This window comes from Sminthopsis crassicaudata, chromosome 3 (genome assembly GCF_048593235.1).
Source record: "Sminthopsis crassicaudata isolate SCR6 chromosome 3, ASM4859323v1, whole genome shotgun sequence".
Lineage (NCBI taxonomy): Eukaryota > Metazoa > Chordata > Mammalia > Dasyuromorphia > Dasyuridae > Sminthopsis > Sminthopsis crassicaudata.
Window position 1 is genome coordinate 561071039 of NC_133619.1, and position 25951 is coordinate 561096989.

General features: G+C 38.4%; 2 long non-coding RNA genes across 2 annotated transcripts; one reads left to right on the top strand and one right to left on the bottom strand.

Moving 5' to 3' along the window:
• Window positions 1–10569: 10569 nt before the first annotated feature.
• Window positions 10570–21888, bottom strand: LOC141559805 (uncharacterized). Its single transcript, XR_012487560.1, has 3 exons — window positions 21735–21888; window positions 19947–20098; window positions 10570–11142 (listed from the first exon to the last, which is right to left on the bottom strand). It is a non-coding gene; the product is annotated as an uncharacterized LOC141559805 (long non-coding RNA).
• Window positions 21889–22013: 125 nt separating this feature from the next.
• Window positions 22014–23374, top strand: LOC141559806 (uncharacterized). Its single transcript, XR_012487561.1, has 2 exons — window positions 22014–22162; window positions 22355–23374. It is a non-coding gene; the product is annotated as an uncharacterized LOC141559806 (long non-coding RNA).
• Window positions 23375–25951: the final 2577 nt, after the last annotated feature.

Sequence of the window (25951 nt, forward strand, 5' to 3'; positions counted from 1 at the left end):
AGAGAAGGAGCAACCTCTGGTCTGGGCTGTGGTATGGAATGTAAGTATCCAGCTACCTCCTTCAATAATATATTGAATATCCCCAATCACAGATGATTTTCATTAAAAGCCTCCCAGACTTAATTGACTTGTTTGGAAAGTGAAGAAATGGAGGTTCATAAGTAGTATCTCACTTATCACATGCCACTAAGGAATTCAATTTTTTTCAGCACTTAAGTGTATATCCACTTTATTATTAATATTATTATTATTAATAATCATTTAATGGTATTTTCTTTTTCCATATACATATAATTTCCAACATTAATTTTTGCAAGATTTTGTGTTCCAGATTTTTCTCCTTCTCCTTTCCCTTTTCCTCTCCCCAAAACAGCAAGCAATTCAATATAGGGTAAATTGCAATACAGGTGCAATTTCTCTAAACATGTTTCCATATTCATCATGCTGAGCAAAAAAAAAGCAATTCATTAATCTTCTCTTTCTCTATTTTCTTCAAATAAGCCTCTAAAGATATGAAATTTCCCCTTATTACTGCTTTAGCTGCATCCCACAGATTTTGGCATGATGTCTCATCATTGTCATTATCTTGGGTGAAATTATTAATTGTTTCTATAATTTGCTCTTTCACCCAGTCATTCTTTAAGATGAGATTATTCAGTTTCCAATTACTTTTTGGTCTATTTATCCCTAACTTTTTACTGAATGTAGCTTTTATTGCATTGTGGTCTGAGAAGAAGGCATTTATTATTTCTGCCTTCCTACATTTAATTTTGAGATCTTTATGTCCTAATATATGGTCAATTTTTGTATTGGATCCATGAACTGCTGAGAAGAAAGTATATTCCTTTCTATTTCCATTCAGTTTTCTCCAAAGGTCTATCATACCTAGTTTTTCTAATGTTCTATTTACTTTTTTAATTTCTTTCTTCTTTGTTTTGTGGTTTGATTTGTCTAAATCTGAGAGTGCAAGGTTGAGATCTCCCACTATTATAGATTTACTGTCTATTTCTTCTTGCAACTCTCTTAACTTTTCCTTTAGAAAGTTAGATGCTATACTACTTGGTGCATATATATTTAGTATCGATATGGCTTCATTATTTATGCTACCTTTAAGTAGGATATAGTTTCCTTCCTTATCTCTTTTAATTAGATCAACTTGTGCTTTTGCTTGATCTGAAATAAGGATAGCTACCCCTGCTTTTTTGGCTTTACCTGAAGCATAATAGATTCTGCTCCAACTTTTTACCTTTACTCTATATGTATCTCCTTGCTTTAAGTGTGTTTCCTGTAAACAACATAATGTAGGGTTCTGATTTTTGATCCAGTCTGGTATCCGTCTCCGTTTGATGGGAGCGTTCATCCCATTCACATTTACAGTTAAAATAACTAATTCTGTATTTCTTGCCATCATATTATCCCCAGATTATGCTTTTTCCCTTGACCCCCCTGAACCCCTTCCCCAATATTCAATTTATAGACCCCCCTTGTGACACGCAGCCCTCCCTTTTTTTTTTTTAGTATCCCTCCATGTCCCTTCCCTTATTCTCCTTTTCCTTTTCCCTTTTCCTCTCCCCCCTTTTAATGAGGTGAGAGAGAATTCTCTGAAAAAGAAAATATGACAATTATTTACTCTTTGAGCCTCTTCTGATGAGAGTGAGATTTACACAGTGATTCTCCCCCTCTCTAAATTCCCTCAGATATGGTGTATTTTCTATGCCTCTTCCTGGGATGTAGTTTCCCTCTTTTTATCACTCCCTCCCCTTTTTCTGATACTACCCCCTTCCCTTTACTACACCCCCTCCTTTTTTTTCTTTTATATCAGTAAAATTAAATTATCCATGTGTACTTTCTATATACCCACAACAGAGATATAGTTCTCAAGGGTTCTGTGTACCTTTTTCTGTTTCTCTTCAGTCTTGTGGATGTAGATCAAATTTTTTGTTTAAGTCTGGTTTTTTTCTTATAAACATGTGGAATTCCTCTATTTCATTGAATGACCATCTTCTTCCATGGAAAAAGATGCTAAACTTAGCTGGGTAGTTTATTCTTGGTTGCAGTCCTTGATGTTTTGCCTTTCAGAATATCAGATTCCAGGCCCTTCTATCTTTTAATGTGGAGGCAGCCAGATCTTGTGAGACCCTTATTGTGGCACCTTGGTATTTAAATTGTTTTTTTCTAGCTGCTTGCAGGATTTTCTCCTTTGTGTGGTAATTCTGCAGCTTAGCCACAATATTCCGTGGTGTTCTTTTTTTGGGGTCTATTTCAGAAGGCGTTCGATGAATTCTTTCAACATCTACTTTCCCCTCTGTTTCTATTATCTCTGGACCGTTCTCTTTGATAATTTCCTGTAAAATAGAATCTAGGCTCTTTTTTTGGTCATAGTTTTCGGGAAGTCCAATGATCCGCAGATCATCTCTCCTAGATCTATTTTCCAGGTCTATAGATTTTCCCAATAAGTATTTGACATTGTTCTCCAGCTTCTCAATTTTTTTTTGTTTTGATTGAATGATTCTTGGGTTCTCAATGAATCATTCATTTCTATTTGTTCCATCTTGACTTTTAAGGAGTTATTTTCTTCATTCACAGTTTTTAGTTCTTTTTGTAAATGCCCAATTTCATTTTTAAATGAGTTATTTTGCTCTATTGAATATTTTTCCATTTCCCTAATTTTTTTTGAGAATTATTTTCTTTTTCCAATTCAGAAATCCTATTTTCTTGGGACTTTTTTATCTTCTCCAATTCATAAATCCTATTTTCTTGAGACTTTTTTATCTTCTCCAATTCAGAAATCCTACTTTCCTGTGATTTTTTTACCTTTTCTAATTCACTAATTTTGTTTCCCTGCATCTCCTGTGACTTCTTTATTTTTTCCAACTCCAATTTCAGAACGTTGTTATTCTCTATCATAGCTTCTCTTTCCTTTCCCCATTTTTCTTCAAACTCTCTTAACTTTTTAATAGTCTCTTCAAGGAGAGAGTTATGTGATGGGGGGCAGGAATCGTTCCCCTTTAGGTTGTTATCTGCTGACTCTCTGCTGTTAACTTCCTCGGGGTTGGATACCCGCTCTTTCTCTGTGTAGAAGGAATCTATGGTTTTTTTTGGGCTTCTTGCTCATACTTAAAAAATCTTTTGGGGTCTGTCCCTGGGGTAGGAAATTATTTATTTATTTCTTTACCAGATTTCTCCCAGACCGGATGGATGCAGCGGGCCCCGCGCCTGAGCTAAGAGAGAGCTCTGGGAGAGAGTTCCCCACCCCCTCCCTGGAAGTGCCTCAGAGGTGATCAGCACTGCTGTGCCCCGAGGGCGCTGTGTTTTAGCCGCTTCCCTGAGGTTCGAGACTGAACAGTAAAGGCGACTCAAAGTCTAGCCTATACGTCCCGGTGGGACGTGGATGTCTGCAGCAGGTGACGTGAAAAGCCCCTGCGCTCAAACTGGAAGTGTCTGCCAGAAACCGCGGTCCCTAGTTCAAAGGTTCCACTTCTCTGGGACTTCCGTTCCACAGGCTCCAGCCAGCCGAGCCAGGCACTATGAGTTACTGCCCCGCCCACTCTTCAATCTCTTAACTACCCCGAGGTAAAAGCCTGGATTGCCTATGTCGGCCACACCCACCAGTGCCCAGATCTGCTGAGTCACTCCTGGGATCCGGGAAGATCCAATCTGGTTTTAAATTTTAAAGTTGCTTAGATTTCTCTTCTGAACTGCTGTTTTATAAGCAGAGAAGAGCTAACAGCCTGTGCCAGATTCTTTTATCTCAGTGGCTTCTCTGATCCCAGAGCCCTCCCCAGCGCAACCGGCACAGTGTGCCACTACCCCACCTTCTGCGCTGGCCTCTCTTCTTCCTCCCCTGGGAGCTGACGTTTCCTGCTGAAACTCCAGATTCTCTTCAGCTGGTAAGTCGTGCTTCCAGTCCTTGTGGATTCTATCAGTCCAACGCTATTTCTGAGGCTGATTAAATCTAGTTGGTTGTGAGGAAAGAAAAGAGCTTACACAGTGGCGTGTATCTTCTCCGCCATCTTGGCTATGCCCCCCTCCATTCTTTACCACTACAAAAACAGGTAATATGAATATTTCTTGTGCATATAGGTCTTCTCTGTCCCATCTGCTTTTCTTTTCTTTTTTTCTTATATAATATTATCCCTTGTATTCATTTTTCCAAATCATCCCCGCCCTCCCTCCACTCCCTCCCCCCAATGGCAGGTAATCCCATACATTTTACATGTGTTACAATATAACCTAGATACAACATATGTGTGTAAATACCATTTTCTTGTTGCACATTAAGTATTAGATTCCGAAGGTATAAGTAACCTGGGTAGATAGACAGTAGTGCTAACAATTTACATTCACTTCCCAGTGTTCCTTCTCTGGGTATAGTTATTTCTGTCCATCATTGATCAACTGGAAGTGAGTTGGATCTTCTTTATGTTGAAGATTTCCACTACCATCAGAATACATCCTCATACAGTATTTTTGTTGAAGTGTATAGTGATCTTCTGGTTCTGCTCATTTCACTCAGCAACAGTTGATTTAAGTCTCTCCAATCCTCTCTGTATTCCTCCTGCTGGTCATTTCTTACAGAGCAATAATATTCCATAACCTTCATATACCATAATTTACCCAACCATTCTCCAATTGATGGGCATCCATTCAACTTCCAGTTTCTAGCTACAACAAAAAGAGCTGCCACAAACTCCCATCTGTTTTCTGTGCCACTGGCACACAGAACCAGATGTGTCTTAGAAGACACTCAGGACAGAGGATATCCACCAGCATCCTGGAATGATACCCTTCTCAGAATTTAATGCCCGTCAGCATTTTATTTTTCTGAGAATCCAGATGCTAGTACAGACAGAACAGATAAACAGATCAGATGTCCTAAAACAGACATTCAGAGTTACTCTCTGGTGAACAAAAGGAAGGGGTCCACTGTTGGGCATGGCTACAACTGAAAACTTCTCTCTTCCCTGGAGACTCTGGTAATAAATGCAGAGGGCCAGCCTCTCCAGGCTAAGAACTCAGATCTCCATCTACCCAAGACTCAAGGTGGAGACCAAATGTCTCTAATCTCTATTCCCATTCTCAGTTTCTAAAATCTTAGTGGGAGCTCCAAATGTAATGCCAGAGAAACTGAGGCAAAATAGAGATTAGAGAGTGTTTAATAATTTATTTGAAAGGGAGAGATTTACTGGGACAAAATGGATCCACAGTTTGGTCCCAGGACTGAATGAGACTATGGTCTCCAAGAATCCAGCATCCTGCTAGCATTGAGCATCCAATTCCAGTTCTCAATGGCATACTTATACACAGTAGCTAAACAAAGGCAAGGGGTGGAGTCCAAACTCTGGTAAGCAGGAATCTCCAGGCAGAAACCATCAATTTGGTTCTGACAGGTTGGGAGGTAGGACCATAAATTCTAACAAAGTGGGAGTTAAGAAAGTGTCTGGATTCCCTTTTTTTGAGTTTACACACTGACATTTTAAACCCTTAGAGCAAATAGTCCTGAGTTATATCAGTCTTCATAAACAAGAGGGGAGTTTGCAACTAAGGGGATTGAGGCATAACAATTAGGGAAACTGAGTCAGGACAATAAAAGGGAACTGTGGCAAAACACCTTCATATAGGATTTCTTTGGGATACAAGCCTATTAGTGGTATTGCTGCATCAAAAGATTTGCATTGTTTTGTAGTACTTTAGGTACAGGTCCAAGTTGATTTCTTTAAAGATTGGATCAGTTTACAACTCTCCTGACAATAGGATCCCAATTTTCTCACATCTTCTCCTTCATTTGCCATTTTTCTTTTCTGTTATATTAACCAATCTGACAGGAGTGAGGAAGCAATCAAAGTTATTGCATTTCTCTAATCAAGAATGATTGCTTGCAGTTTTTCATTTCTCTATAGATAGCTTTGATTTCTTCATCTGAGAACTGCTTGTTCATATCCTTTGATCATTCATCAGTTGGAAATAGCTTATAGTTTTATAAACCTGAGTCAGTTTTCCAGTTATTTAAGAAACTAGGCCCTTAATGGAGATATTTGTTATACAGATTATTTTATAAAGTTCTTGCTAGGAAAAGGGTTTCTAGAAAAATTAAATTACCCCCCCCCCAAGGCCAATAGTAAAAGATTCACAATCAGGTTTGAATTCACATGCTTTCATGAAGTTTATGAATGCTTGTGAAGCAGAAAAGTAATAAAATGGGAGAAATGAAAAAAATCCTGGATTTGGGAATATTAGAGGTGACATGAGTTAAGAAACCCAGTATAAAATAATGAAGGAATCAAGTCTCTCCAATAAACTAAAAGAGGTTGCAAAATGGTAAGTATTATGATGTAGTAGCTGGAAAACATTACATTAGATGAATGGATTAGTTAAATGACAATTTTGGGGACAAGAAGGAGTAAAGAGAAAGTTTGGAATAAGTTGTTTGATGGTCTTAAGAACTCTAATTCAAACTGGAAAAGCCCTTAGATGTCAACCATATATAGTAAAACTCTGATCTTAAAGGATAAAACTGAAATCAGAGACTAAGTAACTTCCCCCAGTTCATACAACTGGTAAGAGACGAATCCTGGGGTTATGATTCCTACTTATCCCAATGCTCTTTGTATCACACCACATTGAGCAGGCAGAAAAGGGGATATTTGAGGGCTGCCCTTGGTATATCACCTAATGTCTTTCTTTCAGGCCTATACAAACAGAGTATTATTGCAGAAGCAACTTAAGCAACTATGGTAATATCTAACAAGGAAGAAGACAGCGAAGGGGGGAAATGTCATTCTGGAAAAGGAAAACAAGAAGTTCCGTGAACTCATTCAAAGACTAAAGGAAATAGAGGCTACACAGGAACAACAAATCATGGAGGAAAAGAAGAAGTGGGAGGCCATGATATCTAGCCAAAGTAGATTTCTAACAGCCATAATTACTGAGCTGAAGGAAAAAATGGAGAAACTAGATGTAGAAATGCTACAGGTGAGACTATGGCAAACTCATCAGGGAAAGTTGTTTGGGGGACAAGGAATCTAGGACATCTTCTTTCCCTGACTTTCCTGTGTCACAAAAGATTTCTTTGGGGATCTCCCCTTATCTCCTGCTGTATTTTTATATTTCCTGTGGGGGAAAAAAGTGGGTTCATTCCTGAGAGTTATGGTATCTAACTAGAGATATTTTGGTTTGAGAGCAGCCTGGAGGGCTCTGTGTACTGATGCTAAGTCCAAGTGATCCAAGGATCTAAAGCCTAGGAATGCTCCTCTAATTTGGATCTATCATACGTGTAATAGCAGTGGCTGGAATAAGAGACAGGGTGACATTCATGGTTTCCATGCAGCTGTAGAGATGGCTCCAGAAGATCTCCATTCATTCCCAGGAGGCTTTTAAAAACAATTATCAGTACTTTCCATTTTTTCTGTGTGATAGAGAATGAGTCTTATCACAAAATGACCTTTTCTTGACTACATTTCTTCTGGTACAACACAGGAACTGCTCAAGAATCTCCTGGCATGAGAAGAAAATTTGTATCCAGAATGTAGCTTTTCCAAAATGGCCTTCAGTGAAATCAAGAAAATAATAAAAGAGCAGTGAAAGTCCCTGTTCAGGACTGGGAGGCTATGAAGCTTTAGAGATTGGTATCATGGAAAGGTTTTAGGAGAAATGATTCATAAATAATACTGACCTTTTTTCTTTCTGGGATGTTGCAGAGACATTGGAAAGGTATGTTTCTTTTTTAGAGCGATTACAGATAGTATGCAGAGCTTAGTTTGGGGCAGGGTGAAAAGGGCTTGGGGATAAGGGATTGTCCCTCAAAAGAGAAACAAGTAATGGGGCCTTTAGGAGAGTTTATTGCACAGGTTGTTCAATTTCAGTGATTTCTCTTTTTTGTAAGACTTATATTAAACTGAATTTGCAACCTTTTGTACCGACTATGGATGCTTCATATATCACTGTGGTGACCAAATTATTAAAAATAATTCAAAGTAAGTGTTAGCCCTTTGGAAAAGAATCTTTAAGCTTTCCTCCCAAGAATCCTGGAAGGAATACAACCTTCCTATTAGAAATGCAGTCTGAAATATCCCTGTTATCAAATTTCTGATACCTTTGTGTCTTTAACTTGGGAATTATTCCCAGCATAGATAAATTCATTTGTCTAGAATATGCCAAAAGGTAGAAGGGAGAAACTGATAGAGTAGTATAGGGGGGCGGGCAGGAGGGTTGTGGGAGTAAATAAGAAGAAAAACAATTGAAGGGAGAAACAAACTCCATAAGATTAGTTGAGAGCTCTTTCTTTTGGGTGCTTCCTGGCACTATTTGATTAGATGGAACTCTACTGGGATAGTCTTGAAGCTTCATTGAACTGAAATCTTGCTTTGAGAAAGGAGAGCAGACTTTTGGGGGATGTTAGAGGTATTAGGACATTTGAGCCTGGTGCTAGGCATTAAATAAATTCTTGTGCTCACTTTTGCTCATTCGTGAAGGATAGAAAATAACAAGTAATTGTTAGGATTACTAGGTGAGAATTACTAGGGCACTTAGGAAAATGTTTTGCTAAGAATCCAGAGAACAATTTCAGTAAAGTGTCACTGTCCTCCTTTGCTGAAATATGTAAGATGAACAAGATGGACAAGGCATTCAAGGTTATAGCAATCCAAGGGGAAAGAAATCCCTGGATCAATATTACAAACTATTTTATTATTCCTGGAACATTCATTGAAGCCTCAGAAAGCTCCTTTTCTAGCCCTTTATTTCTGCCTGGATCTGGCAACTGTAAGATGCGATGTATTAAATGACTTTTATAAGATCCTTTCCAGATCTATTAGAATGTGTTTTGTAAATGAAATAAAAATCCATGAACTCTAAAGATGAATGACTATGTAATGACTCCTCTCCTTTGGAGGTTACTTGGGACATGGTATGAAGACATAAGACTTTGATACTCAGACCCTGAGAGCTCTATTAAATGAGGGAATTCCTCAGAGAGATCTACATTATGCAAAAGCCTTCAAATATTTGGGGAACACTCATTTGTACCCTAAGAACTTATTGTTCCTATTAATAGAAACATGGAGACAGTTCCTCCCAGTTGCTCTCTTTGCTCTATGATGAACTGAAGGAATGAAGAAAATTTGGGGAGGCAAAAGCTGATACTCTTCATGATCCAATTTACTTTAAGATATTTAGAATGCTAGAAAAGTGCATCATTGGCTAATTATACTGTACCTTTTTTTAAAAATAAATTAATAATTTATTATTATATAGATATTTTTATAATATTATCCCTTGTATTCATTTTTCCAAATTATCCCCCCCTCCCTCTATTCCCTCCCCCCAATGACAGGCAATCCCATACATTTTACATGTGTTACAATATAGTCTTATACTGTACCTTTAATTAATGAGTTTTACTTAGAGGAGCACTTATTTAATGGGAAAGCAAAATTTAATTCTCTGCCTTTCTTGAGAGATAGGGATATCTGGACATTCCAAGCCCAGGAAGTAATTGTTGCCTTTAAAGACAAGAAGTCATTTATCTGTGAATAGTAATTCTTGCAGCTGGAGTTATCTTGGTCTTTAATATAAGCAGGGAGAGTTCACACTGCTCCCTTGGCCATTTTGCCTTACTTACAAATAGAAAGGCTTCACTTCTTCTTTGAAAACTTTCTTTATTCCTTACATGACTGTTCTAGAAATAGGTATGGCAGTGGATTAGAGGAAAATGAAATGCCTTAAATAGAGAGCTCTGGTTCTCAGAACCTTTTCCTTTTTCAAGCACAGCATAAGTATTTACTGAAAATTCTTGCTCTGGATAAAGCAAGAGAATTATATAAGATGCAAGTAAGGCTTCCCTCTCAGTAGGGATATTGAAAGCCTTTCTTTTCAACTGATATCATGTCCTTTTTATAGGACAAAAACTGTCAGAGAAATGGAATTTCTACAGTTTGTCTGAAGAGAAAAAGAGGGCAATCAGAATTATTCCTGGCTTCTCAGGCAATACCTACTTTGTCTATATGTTTGGGAGTATTCACACTGAGGATATCAGAGGAAGAACATTTTTTATACACACTTTGTCCTGGGATGAAATTGTTGAAGAATACAGCTACACAAGAGCAATCATTAATTTTAGGAATTGCATTCGGAGTGATCAGTCATCTAGCTGGCCTTTTAACCCCTACTAAAATGGTATTGTGAGCAAATATCTGTGCACACAGATTGAAGTGGTTCTGGATGTTATTGAATCTATGTATTTAATAAACTTAACATCTTGTCAAAAGTTCATGTCATATTGCTTTTGTATTTGGTCAGTCATAATTTATAAATGTAGAACAACTTTTTTTCTCAATATTTTATTTTTCCAAATACAAATAGTTTCCAGCATTCATTTTTGCAAGATTTTGTGTTCCAAATCTTTTTCCCTCCCTCCCTTATCTCCCCCCTCTTTCTAAGCAACAAGAAATCTAATACAAATTAAATACATATAATCCTATTAAAGATATTTCCTTTTTATTATATTGTACAAGAAATATCAAATCAAAAGGGAAAAAACATGAGAAAAAAAATAAGCTAATAAATAAAAAGGTGAAAATACTTTGTTTCAATCTACATTCAGTCTCTTTAGCTCTGTTTCTTGAAGCAGATGGCATTTTCCATCCCAAATCTATTGTAATTGCCTTGAATCACAGCATTGCTGTGAGAAGCCAAGTCCATCATAGTTGATCCTCACATGTACAGGGTTCTCTTCATTCTTCAGATTCTTGATTCTTCTCTCTCTGCCTTTTCACCAAAAACCTCACTGGATAAATATTACAGGATCTGAGAATGGCTGATGCTTTACTAAGACCAGTTTCTGAAAAACATTCCCTTTATCACTGGAAAGTTCTTCTGAAATTACACATCCTGATTTGCAATCATTATTTGAGAACTCACCTCAATGTAGAAGCCTGCTTAATAAATGCAGTTACTGAATATTCACTCCAATTTGCACCATCTGGGATATGCTTTTATTTGATTGAAGGATAGCCAGATAGAAGTAGTAGTGGCCACTAGGTGGCCCTATGCACAGTGTTTTTAAAGTTCAAGTCTGTCCTCACATTTACTAGCTGTTTGATTGTAGGTAGGTCATTTAGCTTCTGTCTGCCATGGTCTCATCACCTGTAAAATGGGAGAAGAAACACCTACCTAACAGGGTTGTTTTGAATATCAAATGGGGTATGCTTCATAAATAGGTAAAAATTTCTAAACCTTAAAGTACTTCATAAATGTTAGCTATTTTAGCTATTATTAGTAATCACTTCACACCAGCATTTTCACTTAGCCCACTGAGAATAAAACAACAACTTTAGTCAGCTTTGTATTGCAAATGGAAACCTGAATATGACGTTTTGAATTCAATTTCCACTGCCCAAACTGAGTAGATCTGTGGAATCTGGGCTAAATCCCCGGCCCTGGTTTTCTGTTTTTATCCTTCCATGAAGACACAAATTTTAATCTCTGCTCTCTGCACTACCTTGTGCATAGTAAATGATAGATTTGAGTTGAAGTAAACTTTTGATATAAAAAAGGGGTTATCTGGAGAGGATAAAAGGAGAAAGAAAATAGAATAAGTAGGAGGAACTACAGTTAGCAATAGTAATTAATTACTAGTCAAAATATTTTTCCCCTGAAGCAATTGAGGTTAAATGACTTACCCAGGGTCACATAGTTAGGAAGTGTTAATTGTCTGAGGTCAAATTTGAACTTAGGTTTTCCTGACTTTAGGGCTGACGTACTATCCACTGGACCACCTAGCTGCCCCCTGTCAAAATAATTTTGAAGCAAGTTTTTCTGATAAGGCCCCATTTTTAAAACATATAAGGAACTGAGGCAAATTTATATTAAAAAAAATGATTTATGCCCCAATCAATAAATAACTAAAAGATATCATTTATGCCCAAAGGGCTAAAAATCCATGCATATCCTTTGACTTAACAATACTACTACTAGGTAAGAATCCCCAAAGAGATTTTTTTTTTAAAGGAAAAGGACCCACATGTTCAAAAATATTCATAGCAGCTTTCTTCCCAGAATCAAAAATTGTAAATTGAGTAGATGCATATCAATTGGGGAATGGGTGAACAAATTGTGGTACATGATTATGATGGAATATTATTGTTCTATGAGATATAATGAACATGATGCTCTGAGGAAAAATCCTGGAAAGCTCTGTATGAACTTAAGCAAAGTGAAATGTATTATATATACAAAGTAATACCAATATTCTGGGATGATCAGTTGTAAATTCTCTGAAATACAATGACCCACAATTACTCTGAAGGATTTATGATGAAAAATACTATCCATACCAGAGATGGAATTGATTGTGTCTGAATATACAATAAACCTTCTCTTTGTGTGTGTGTGTGTGTGTGTGTGTGTGTGTGTGTGTGTGTGTTTTAATATTTTCTTGAGATATTTGATTTTTTGGATAGAAAGTCTATGATTTCTTGCACACCTTGACTTTTATAAAAATGTTTTGCATAATTTCACATGTGATTTCTTAATAAGCTCTGGGAGTAGGGATAAGGTAAAGAATCTGGAACTGAAAAGTCTTAAGAATAAATGTAAAAAAAAAGTGCTTTAAATACAACTGGGGGAAAATAATAAATAAATAATTTAATTTTAAAAAACATGGGGTGATCATAGCAGTGGCATAGAAAGTAATAGAAATAGGAAACTAAGGTCATGAGTAGATTTTTTAAAAAAATGAATAAAAGAACAGAATGAAAGTCAGGAGGAATAGACAGTTTAGAAAACAATATTTCATTAATGCAGACTTTAAAAAGAAAGATAAGCTGATCTGTGAATACAGATTTATAGTTTTGAGTAAAAAGTTTCTTTTTTGTTCTTCTTTACACATGGAAATGCTCTTTTTATTTCCTCTTGGCTAGGTTCAGAATTTTTTTTTTTTTAATCAGATCGATAGGATTTGAAAATTCAAAAGGCACAGTGATCATATGTTGAGAATTTAAGACCAACATTACTATTTTTATTTTCAACATATTAATTATTTTTTCATTTAACAAAAATTGTTATTGAATCTAAATTTTAAAAATGACTATCACTGTCCTGGCAACTTCACAGGTTGTTATGAGAAAACACCTTTTTGAACACAGAGATTTAAAATAAAGTACTATAGAAATGTGAAAAAATGTCTTTTATCTTTGTTCAAATGACTAATTTATTGACAATTATATAGAATGTCTAATACATTTTTCCAGTACATGGCCTTTGTGTCCTGTTTTGTGTCATCACAATCTCTGTTTTCCTCATGCCCCAGAACTTGCTACTCATGTCTAGTTCAGGAACCCAAAAATTATACCAGTTAATGTCACAGTAATATCACAATAATTTTATCTTAAAATGTCATAACATGTAGAGATGGTAAAGTTTTGTCACAGATTTTATCTTGCTAACAATCCCCCACTGAGGAAAGAGAGTGAATCAAATCCCCCTCCCATTCTACATCTCTACAGGGACAGATTAGAGATAAGAAAAATAAAATAGAAGAAAAAAAGGAACATAAAATTTCTTGATTTAGGAAAAATATAATTCTAAAAATAAACTAAGTAAGTAAACCAATTGTTAACTTGGGCTCCTGAGTGAAAGAGTTAGAAATTTAGTCCAACAAATCTATCTCCAAATGGTGAGACTGATTGTATCTGCCTTATGGGCACTTGGTCAACTAAATGAGGGAATTGAAAAAGTAGCCTCAGGAATGGTATTAGTCAGGGATAATCCTGCTTGAGTTGTAGGATGGATTTTGGGATTATACCTGTGTTTTTAAGAGTTATGAAAAAACTTCAGGTTGATAGAAGAGATATCTGAACAGAATTTTGGAGACCTTTGGTTTTCAAAATTTGCCTAAATGTACTGATAGCATCTACAGGAGTCACAATGGGCTTGTCACTTAATGGAGTCTATCATTTTCTGGGGATAGGTTTGAGAGAGTTACTGATAATTCAGTCATGGATGACATACCTATTTTCCATGGAGTTTTTTTGGTCAAGATACTGAAGGTGCTTGCAATTTCTTTCTCTAGTGTGTCCCTGTTGAGGTTCAAAAGGAGACCCCCAAAAGGTTGGAGTTGAAGACCGGTGTCTCAGAGGAATTTGCAGGCTAGAACCCATCTCCAAGTCAAGGGGCAAAGTTTATTATAATTGTAACTACAATTGAAGGAGGCTAAATTCCAAAAGGATTTAGCAAAAAACCAGGAGCAACAAGATAAATTTATAGGAAAAGAGATCCAGTCCTTTGGGTCACTGATATACAAATTTTATGACTTAGAGGTAGAACTGAGGAGTGGTCTGGTATATACCTCACTATTGAATGTTAAGGTTCAGATGGGGGGTTGAGGAGTAGTCAGGTTATGCACTTTACCATTTGTCTCAGAAACCCTGTTATCACTGACCTAAAGATTGTTATCTGGCAGTCAGCAATATTTCTAGGATTATTTCTTAGTATTTCTAAAGCCAGGAGACTTTAGGTTCCTTGACAAACCTTTGGCCCTGGCATCTTTCTAACTGAGCTTTACTTCCAAATTTCTACAATAAACCTCTTATTTATCAATCTAGGTTTTCGGGCCTGTAAATTCATTTTCCAGGGGACATTGCGCCTCATGGGATTATCTATGCACCAAGAAATGGGGTCCTCCTTTCCTCTGGCTTCAGGATTACTGTTGTAATTCTCCTAAGAGCTGCCTCCATGATACCCTTCTCAAGCAGTTTGAAACCTAAACTCACTTGGGACAAAGGGATACAAGTCTAATATTCTGGAGCTACTTCAGACTGAGAAGGAGCACAGAACTGTCAAGTGGGGTCCAGACTGAGAAAGGGATACACCTGACTTGCAGCATCCAGGGTTTGCTGAGTGTCAGCATCAAGTATCAGGTGATATTCCGATTAAAACAATAATTAGAAGTTCATAGTTTGGAGTCTACAAGGAACAACTCCCTCACACACAGATTTAAAATGCCACCGTCAGCAATGAGCAAAAAACCCAAATAAATAAAAGTGGATTTTATATGGGAAAGACTAGGAACCCCATCCAGAGGAAGTCTTGGGGGAGAAGAGATGAGGCTGTCATGAATGTCTCACACTCAGACAGTTTTTCCTAAATATCAAAGGACATTTACCCCAAATCCTTGCTTTTGTCTCCTCAAAGGAGTAGGGCAATGGGGGGAACTTGAGGTTATACACAGTGAAAGGAGTACTCACGAGGCCTAGGGTGCAAGCACCATAATGTGTAAAAGGCATTAAGCATTGGGTAGAGAGGATGGCAATCAAAGTGGATAATTAGTCTTAAATGCCTCAGCTTGAGTTATTTGAGAAGTGAAGGCTGGGCCACTGTCTCTCTGTAAAGAACTGGGCAGGCCAAAAGAAGTTAGCAAAAACACTTCTCAGTCTTGCAGAGGAAGGAATTGACCTGATGGATAAAGCTGTCAACACCAACCAAAAGAAGTTTGGAGCTCCTGAGAGGGGGCATATGGGTAAATTCTATCTGCCAGTCCTCCCCTGGGTATGTACTCCTCCTCCAGGAGTCAGAGTAAATCCCCCTTTGGATTTACCTGGACACAAACTGGGCAGGCCTGATAGACTCGTTTACTGTTTCTCCTAGCTTGTGACCAGTAAAAATAGGTTTCACAAGGGGTTGGCATTTGTTTCCACAAGTGAGTAGCTTTGGAATAGGTCAAAGAGAAGTTTCTATTGCCTGGTCTCTGAAATTGGCCTGAAGTGTTTGAAACTACCCAGAAGGAGAAAGGGTATAACCCCTTTCTTTAGCAAGAACTTGTTCCTGGGAGGTACATGAGGGAGTGCAGGAGTCAGGGAGTTGGGGTATTAAAGGTGGGGTAGTCTGCAGCAAACAGGCAGCAGCATAGGCAGCTGAATCTGCAAGCCTGTTTCCCTTTGCCTGAAGTAAATCCCTCTTCTGTTGTACTTTACAAAAGATAACAGAACCTCTCCAGGTCCATGGACATCTTGCATTAATTTTGCAATTTCCCCTGCATACTTAATGGGTTTTGTTTTGTTTTGTTTTCTGTCAAAAGTCCCCTTTCTTTCCATTTAGCCTCATGAACATGCAAACCATGAAAGGAATATTTGGAATCCATATAAATGGTCACTATCATTTCTTTCCCCAATTCTAAAGCTGAGGACAAAAATTCTCTGAAGTTGGTGGGAAGCTAATGTTGTCAATGGCTGTCCTAAAGTGATCTTAGAGGCTTCCTCAATTAGAAAGACTATAACAGCCACTGTTCTAAGACAGGAGGATCGCCCCAAAGACATCTAGTTTTTTTTTGAGAAGTCTACAAACTCCAACCATACCCAGGAAAGTAAACAACTGGTTTTTTTGAGGCAAGTTTAAGGAGTGATAAAATTATCTGCTTCTTTTCCACTGTAAGTAAAAAGGAGGTAAGAGTTAATTCATGGCCTAGATTTTTTTTTCTTTTTTATTATAACTTTTTATTTACAAGATATATGCATGGGCAATTTTTCAGCATTGACAATTGCAAAACCTTTTGTTCCAACTTTTCCCCTCCTTCCCCCCCACCCATTCCCCGAGATGGCAGGTTGATCAATACATGTTAAATATGTTAAAGTATAAGTTAAATACAGTATATGTATATGTCATGGCCTAAATATTTAACAGACTGATAGGCAATGTGACAGAGAAAGAAACTTTCTAGTTCAGGAAAACAGAAAGTTAAGGGTTTTTATGGCTGCAGTCAACAAAGCTTCTCTGTAGGGCTGCAGATCAAGACATCATCTACTACTGGATAGCCAGTGCCTGTCCAAATATGTGGGGGCTCTCACAGAAGTCCTGAGATAGGACTGTCCATGTTAATTGGTGGGAGTTAATTTCTCCTGAATTTAGCCATTAAAAGGCAAAAAGAAATTTCCTTTGCAATTTGGTATGCAAAATAAAACATCTTTAAGATCTAAAGTAGAAAAACATTGTGTCTCCTGAATACTCATACTGTTCTCATGGCTTCTACTATTCCTACTATTTTTGAAGTATTAAATATCTGAGACCAGATTTGAACTCAGATTCTCCTGCTTTCAAGGCTGGTGTTGCCTCAATGTAATGAGTTCTGACAGACAAATCTTTAATTCTTACTTATTTTCCTCACTTGCTTTGAATTTCTAGATTTTTAAAATTTCTGGCTTCAGATGATTTTTTAAAATTATTTCTTCAATCTTTGTAAAGGAGGTCCTTGGTAAATCCAATATAGCATTACAAATTCGAATCAATTTTTGTAGTAGACATCTTGTTATACTGGTATGGCCTAATCATGATCTCTACATCTTTCTCAAGTTGAGTTGTTCTTTATTTATTTTCTTTCTTTTTCTTTTTTTCTTTCTTTCTGAGGCTGGGGTTAAGTGACTTACCCAGGGTCCCACAGCTAGGCAGTGTTAAGTGTCTGAGACCACATTTGAACTCAGGTCCTCCTGAATTCAGGGCAGGTGCTCTATCCACTGCGCCACCTAGCTGCCCCCGTTCTTTAATTTTTTTAAGGCTCACCTTAAAACTGAAACTACAAGTTTCAAGTTTTTCTTTACTTCAGGAGGTTGATTCCCATATTTGCATTTTTCTAGTTATTTGGAATGCAATTGTACTTTCAATTTTTACCTCTCATCTTTTGTTACTAAAATGCAGAAATTGTGTTGTGTTTTGAGCATTTATTTTGTAGCCTGTAACTTTGATGAAGATTTTGATTGATTGTCTGAATTAATATCTTTGTTGATAGCCTAGGTCTTACCAAGTAAGTCATCATATAATCAATAAAAAGGAAAACTTTTATATGCTCTTTACTTTCTTTATTCCTTGAATTCTTTTCATGAATTTTATTGCTATCAGTTGCATTTTCAGAAAGATTTTAAATAGGAAACGTTAGCATCCTTGCTTCAATCCCATATTTATCAGAAAAGCTTCTAGTGTATTCTCATTGAATATTATATTTCCTTTTGTTTTAAATGAATGTTTTTAATTATTATTATATTATTGCCCATTCAGCATTTGTTGGAGTACACAGGAGCCACCCGACAGGGGCTGCTGGAGATGAGATCCAAACTTGCAGAATGGATCTTTCTTGTGAGAGGATTATACAAGGATACTGAGAGGAAGTTGCTGTTCTCTGACTTCTCTAACTGACAGGCTGTTGCTTTGTCTGATCTCTCTCCTCTTCCATCTGCCTCCAATTCACCTCATTCCCAGTGGGCAACACCTGTGTCAACAAAGGCTGCCCTGCAACTCCTTCAGATGTTATGATGGACAGCTGTGGAGGCTCTTGGAGAAAACCTGCCCCTTAACAATTCCCTGGTTTTTTGTTCTTATCCCCCCCCCCCCAGCATAATCCAGGCACTCAGGAATGCAAGCAGCACTATCATTTCTGGATGGTTGTAGTAGGTGTTGATCTTGTGAAATATCATAGAGGCAAACTTTCAAACAGAGAAGAAGACTATAGTCAGAACAGGCATTTAAGTCTCTCATCAGTCTCCTGGCTTGGTCCTTTGCTGTGTTGGCCCATTTAAAATGTTCTTCTAAGATAAGTAAAATAGTGCTACAGGGTCCCTGTGACTCCTGAATCCAATATAACTTATTTACTGCCAATTTAGTAATAACAACCAGGGAAACACCTTGACTCAGGTCAATGTTGAGGAAACAGTTTATATAGCCATGAAATTAATTAAATAATGCATTAGATGTAACTCCTCTTCCCACACTCAAAAAAATTTAGTTGGGGAGCATCATTTGGAGTGGTTCCCTGAAGAAAAGCCCAGTGATGCCAATGGATGTCTTAGGGAGTTATGATAAATCAATGGTTGAAAAAGATTTTGGAATAAAAAATGTTGGAACCCTGGATATGTGAGGGAGCATTCTGGAATAAGAGACATACTACTGGACTTGAAGCAAGTTTGATTTTGATTTGAACCTACTAAGGATATATGTTGTAAACATGGGAAAAATCACTTAATGTTCCTGAGTTCAGTTCCTTGGCTGCAAAATCAACAATACTACCTATATTACAAGATGTCCTTGTAGTCAAATAAAATACTTTATAAACCTTTAAATCCCCACATAACTGAGAATTACCATTGTTACTTGAAGTCTGTTGCAGTCTATTTATCATGATTCCTAGTGCATAATAAAATATCTAGCAGAAAGACTTAATAAATGCTCCTTGGTTAATATAGGAAAGGAGGATGACTACAAAAGTGCATTCAGAAATGAGAGGAAAATAAAATGCCTTAGGACTTGTTGCAACTTTACTATCTTTCAGTAATTGAAAACTCAAGTAAGGGCATAGTTTAAGTTCGTTGGAGCAAGCATTAGTCACACAGTAATACGTGTGCCAGTTGATACTGGAAAAAATTATTTGATCAGTTCCCTTCTGTTAGCAGTTAACCCCTCCCCCTTTCCGTCCCCCGCCTCGTTCTCCTTGCCCTGACTCTTCCTTCCCGCTGGTCCTCCCCCTCTCTTTTTTCCTCTCCCTCCCCATCCGCCCCTTTCTCTGCCTCTCCGGGTGTGTAAAGGAGGAGAACAGAAAAAGGCTTTTGTAAGAGGGAGATAACTTGTCGATGGCGGCAGGGAGATAGAGGTCCTTGATTTCTCCACATTTTCCCTAAAAAAAAAGAACCCACAGCCACTCCAACCCTCCCTCACGAAGACACACAGAGTCCTGTTTAGCGTTCCACCATGTCCTACTGCTCTTTTCTATCCCTTCCCTCCTTCAAACTTGGTCCACTGTCAAACGCCCATCAACTTCCTGACAAATTATCTGCTATGGTTCATAGCCAACTCATGTCTCCAGCTCTGTTATGATACAAAAAAAAAAAAAAAAAAGAAGAAGGATCCCCACTCCCACGCCCTAGATTTGTAGGCCACCGGGACCTGGGAGTCCCAGTTCAGCATCCCCTTACCACGCTCCAGGGAGCATCAGGCAGACCGAATCCCGGACATTCAAGTTCGGATCAGCACACAACGGGGCTGTAGAGTACCGAGGTGGGACTGCATCGGGCAGCATAGTCTCTTGAAGTTGGACTGGGGGGGGTTCGGTTGTCTCCCCCTCAAGCTGAAAGCAAATGAAATTCTCAATTATTTCTCTTCCACATCCTGAGTGGTTCCACTCCTAATCAGACGGTACCACTCACGGCGTCATTCCCCAGCGGGTAAGTTCCACAGGGATAGTACAAAGAACCGATCTGAAAGTCCATCTTCAGCTTCAAATGCACTACTATCAACCCTGGCAGCGGCTGTGGTTCCCAGGAGACTTTCTAGGGGATGTGCCAGGGTACTTTGGGGAGGATGAATAGGGTATGCTTTAGCAAAGATGAGAAGAAGGAAAGGTGATTGGAGGACTTAGTGGCTACCCCGAGCCAAGCTCCCTCAGTGGCTTTCCAGGGAGGAAGCCAGAGTGATCTGCGGCCGCTTCATGTGCTCATCTTCACCCCGCCTTCTGAACTGGGGGCTATCTTACCAGCAGCCCTGGAAGCACCTATCTTCTTCTGGGAAAACAAGCACAATTCCCACAGAATTTCAAGACTAGAAGAAAAGCAAAAACCTATAGCCCAGCAACCCCCAGCCTCCTCTCCAAGCCAGGACTGGCGATCCAGCAAGGTTTCTTGGGTTAGATAAGAGCCGGAAGTCTTCAGCCCTGTATGGTTCGAGAGGGGCAGCGCCAGCAGACACTATCCCAAATCTTGGTCTGGCCTTACACCTAACCAGGCTTGCTGTATGCCAGGGCTCCGCGTTCCAAAAGAGGGGCTCAGTTCAAAGTCAACCTCAAAGGACAATGCTTAGCACCAAAGGCTAAGCGGGACAGAAGAGGGGGCTGATGCTCCTAGAGACCAGCAAGGGTGGGGGCGCAATTCGAGTTCTGAAGGCTTTGCTGTAGGACAAGGAATCAAAAGTCGTGTCTCCTTCCTTCCCCAGTGTAAGTTTTCCTACTACTGAGTTCCTCACCCTGGCTCCACCCCCTACCATTTGAAGTGGGGCACACTGCAAAAGCACTGCACATGCCAGTGGAACATTACTGCCAGAGCAGGCCAGGACTACTGAACCCCGTATTCATCCTGGCACTCTTGGACTCACTCATTTGTGTGACTGGTATAAATAGACTGAAGAGCCCCTTAAACAACTCCTGCGTTTTTGCACAATCCTTCCAGCGCTCCCCCACTCATATCCCTTAACAAAACCTTGAATCTTTCTGTCTCAGATGCCACCCTCAATCAGTCAATGAACACGTTTCAGGCCTCATTATTTCCCAGTTCTAGACAGATGGCTCCTTCTGCCAGCAATTTTTGAGGCTTTCAAAGAAATCATGGATGTGGAAAGTGCTTCCCCTCTCAGTCCCATGGTATTCCCAGATGCTGATAGCAGCCCTTACAGAACTCCCTAACATCAGGCTAGCTCAGAGAAGCTATAGAGATACTGGTTAGCAACAAATGGAAAAACAAGCAAAATGGGGGGGGGGGGGAAACATTTGCTTTTCTAGTCCTGTAGCCTTCATTAGAATCCTCCTCACTCAGTTCAATCCAATTTAGCTAATTGTCTTTTGGCCACCTATAACTTTTGCAGGCACTGTGCAAGATATTAGAAGATAAAGACAGGCAAACTAGGCCTAGCTCAGAAGAAGCTCCATTTGTGAAAGAAAGGTAGCATGAGGGAAAGGAAACGAACCTAGAAATTCCCAAGTAAGATTTGCACACCTGTTGGGGCAATGAGGCACTGCTTTCCTTTTGAGATGTGCCAAGGAGCCTGTAGGCCACATCAGCTGGTAGGGCTGGCCAAGGAGGTAAAAAGGGGCTTAGTCTCTGAGGCAGGAGGTTGTGTCTTGCAGGAGTTAAAGGAACTAATGGGTTTCTTGAGATGTCAAGGGGCGTGTCCTCTTGCTAATTCTCCTCCTAGGATGCACCAGAAGCCTCTCTTCTAGGTCTCCACCTACGCAGTTCTGAGTGGGCTGGGCAGAGGCAATGCTAGAAGAGAGGCAGCGCTAGAAGAGAGGCAGCATAAATAGACAGCCTTGAGGAGATCTTGCTCTCTGGTGCTCCTGCACTCTTGCTTCCTGCTATCCCCATTCTCAGGATGACTGAATAAAGACAGAGTTTGCACTTTGTGGGTTGGAGTCTGAAGGCAGGTGAGCTGGCCTTGGGGTGGGCATACAGATCAGGCTGTGCGCTGGGACACACACCCAATAAGGCTTACTTGGTAATTTGTAATTATAAAAAATGAAATTTAATCAATATGCTTTATATGTTGAACTGTTTATAAAAAAGATATTCTATTACTTAAAACAAATGAACCAGTTTTTCTGTTACTCCCTTTTTAGAGATTGCCTCAACTCGCTTGGCCACGTTTATGTGGCAACTGTGGAAAGGATGGATTGGGGAAGAAGGAGACAGTTAACTGAGAGACAGATGTGAAGATCACAGCAATAGAAAAGAGGTCATAAGGATCTCATTGTATATGCAAAAGAAAAATGTTCAAACTCTTCTTGGATAATGGAGATGGGGCTACCTCCTATGAAAGGAGAGCATCTTCTTCAGAAATATGCCTTGAAAGGAAGTGAAGTCTCTCCATCTAAGCTGCTGGGGAAAAACAAGTAGTTGGAGAGAGGATAATGGCTACAGCTGTGGAAATATTGCAGAATGAGATCACCTGTACCATCTGTTGGAGCTACTTCTCTGAGCCAGTCACCATCAGATGTGAGCACAGCTTTTGCAGATTGTCTACTCAAGCTAGAGAGCTACACTTTTCTCTTAGCCTGAATGCAGGCAAATGCCCTAGGTTAGAGGATTCCAATTAATCAACGGGTGCCTTGTACAGCTGACAACTGGATAACCGGCTCTGGTCCCAGCTTGGGAGAGAAGAAGCAGCAAAAGTAAAGCCAGTACTAGAAGGGAATGATCAAAGAGGTCCTGTAATTGGTGAGAGCACTAACTTTTAATAATAATTAGAAGATTGATCCCACAGGGTAAAATGGAAGAGGTTGATCATATTTGTGGTAGAGGGATTGAGTGATATGGAAATAAGGAATTAGGGATGGATGGGGAAGGGATGTTGGATCATTACAATGTGTTCAAAACAACTTGTATGTGAAGGGTATGACTAGAAGTAAGTATGTTAATTGTTGTATGGAAGGCAGAAATTATCTTCCTACGGGAGGCAGGAGACCAAGTGGAAGACACATGAAAGACAAGACACAAGGTTACATGGAAGTATCCAACTCACTTCTCTTCCTTCTAAAGACTAGAGATTGGCAATTGACTTTGACCCAGGAGGTGGAGTTCATAAGGGTAAAGAACTAATATTTCTTGGATTGCCAATAAAAAGACTTTTTTGCCTCTTTCTCTAATCTTATATATATCTTATATATAATATGTATATAATCTTATATATAGAAATGAAGAAATTATATATAGATGGAGAAATGAGGTTTCCCTTTGTTTTGTCTTAGATGATAGCTTATAACATTATCCTTTTTGTGTGTTATTTTTTTCTTCTGGTAATTCCTTGTTTTGTATTAATGGGAGAAATGTCCATCATTTGGCAAATAGCTGAACATGTTGTAGTGTGTGATTGTGATGGAATGCTGCTATGTTATAAGAAATAAGCTCAATGATTTTAGCAAAATGTAGAAAGATTTCCACAAAAATAAGGAGGCATGAAATGAGGAGAAGGAAAAGGACACTTTAGACAGTAACAAAAAAAGTTGTTTAAGAAGAACTCTTAGTGACTAAGCCATTTTGACTATTACAAATTCCAAAATTAACTACGAAGGACATATTAAGAAAATGTATCTTCAACCAGATGAAGAACTGACAAATAGTATTATAAGAATGGTATGTGTATATACATGTGTATATATACACACACATTTCATGAACATGTGTGTGTCTAATGTTAGCCATTTCTAGAATGGGGCAAGGAGAGAAGGAAGAAAAAATTAAAAGTTTCAACATAATATATTTAAAAGGAATATGATGTATATAAGCTTTTCAGTTTCACATAAAATTATGTTTTTTCTATTGTATTATGTTACAGAAATCCTTCCCTCTTCCCCCTGAAATTCAGCATAAAATAAAATTTAAAAATTTTAGCAGCAGTGTGCCAAGTGAGAAGATTACTAAACTAGCACCACATTCTAAGTGAGTGGGTTTGAAATTTACATTGAATATCCAAATCCCTGAAGATTCCTAAGGCAAAAGTTGGGATGTCTCCTTAGTTAACTTAATCAATCATCAAAAGCCCCAAATACAGAATCAAAGGGGGCTAGTGTCCTATATAGTTTATCATCACTGTTGCATTAAGGCATTGTAATTGAAATATATCCCTTTTAATTTCTTGCGAAGTGACCCATATCTGAGATTCAGAAAAGGAAATAAGATTCCTTAATAAGAAACCTTTTTTTAAAAAATCAAAATATTCACTCGGGATACTTCCTCTGAATTTGGCCCCTTCCAACACAAGATGAAAATTCAGCTGGTCTAGCATAAGATGTGAATTCAAGTCATTATTAGAATCCCCAGGACCACTTCTCTGCCATAAGCTTTGTTCTGATACTTCTGACACTCGCATTCTGGTGACTACATTAGCAGTGAATACCATGGAGTTCATACTGCTGGGAAAATGACTGCCACAGCTGAGTTTGTTCTTGGTTTTGAACTTTTCAGCATATTACAAACACAGAATGACAGAGTGGGAAGGTCCTCCCTATAGATATTAATTAGTGCAAACTGTACCTAACTGGGAATGACCCCTGTTGCAGAATCAATACATCTTAACATTTCTTGACCTTTTGAAAGAATTATTAGAATTCAGTGAACCACACAGAGTTTATTCTGTAAACTCAGTTCTAGATGTGGCTCAGTTCCTTTTCTATTTAATAGGGGACCTAATTCCATTTCTTTCTACTAAGAAAGGTTGGCTCAGTTTTGGGGATTGTGAGAGCTTCATTGCATTGTTTGAACCTAGTCCCCAGTGGTTAGGAAGTTGGACCACCTCTACCAAATCAAGGCATTATCACGTTTTCCTCTCTCCCTCCCAACTTCTGAAGTCCCTCATCTATATCCTGTTTTATATCTTCTTACTTGTTTTCTTTTAATTCAGAAAGCAGTGGCTCCCTTGTAATGGGGCCAAGTGCCCAGCTGAGGAGGACTGTTTCTGATTTGTTCCGCAATTAACATGTTTTAAGGGGTAAATCTATACTGCAATCTTTGTTTCTTGGATTATTTCAGATTGTATCCATCACATTCTTTTAAAAAGAACCAAAATAATTGAAGTTAGGAGAATATGCTGAATGAGTCCACTACTGATTGGAGGTATTTAATTTCAACTATGTCCTCAGCTGGGGATGATAATCATTCTGCCATTTCTAGTTAATTATCTATCATTTATAAAGGAGCAATGTCAAATCTATATTTTCTACTCCTGCTTTACTAAGAACAAAATGCAGAACTAAAATAATTTACAAAGAAGTTTATTAAGTCATCCAGCAGAAGGGAGAGTCAAAACATTGGTAATCCATTGCTGCTGAATACCTGTAATTTACCCATGATATAGGATTCAAACAAAGGAAGAAACAAACAGAAGTTGCTTGGCCAGCTTGGAAGCATTTCTAGAAAAGAAATATGAATGGTTTGAGATGTATAATGAGGAAAAATCCTAATGTTTCTTGCATCAATCTTCATATCTGGTTGGCCATGTGGAAAGGCAATCCAGGTTCTGATTTAAACATTAAGTAAATCTCATCTTAGAGCAAGCAATGAGTTTTCTAGGCTACGTAGTAGCAGGTTCAACCTGAGCTCTGAAGTTTTCTCAAACTTCCCCCAGAACCCCTTATTTGATTTACTCCCAAAGAACTATGTTTTCAAAAGTTCGAGAACAGTGGCTGAAAGGTGCTTCTTTTCTGCTTTTCCTCACGGCA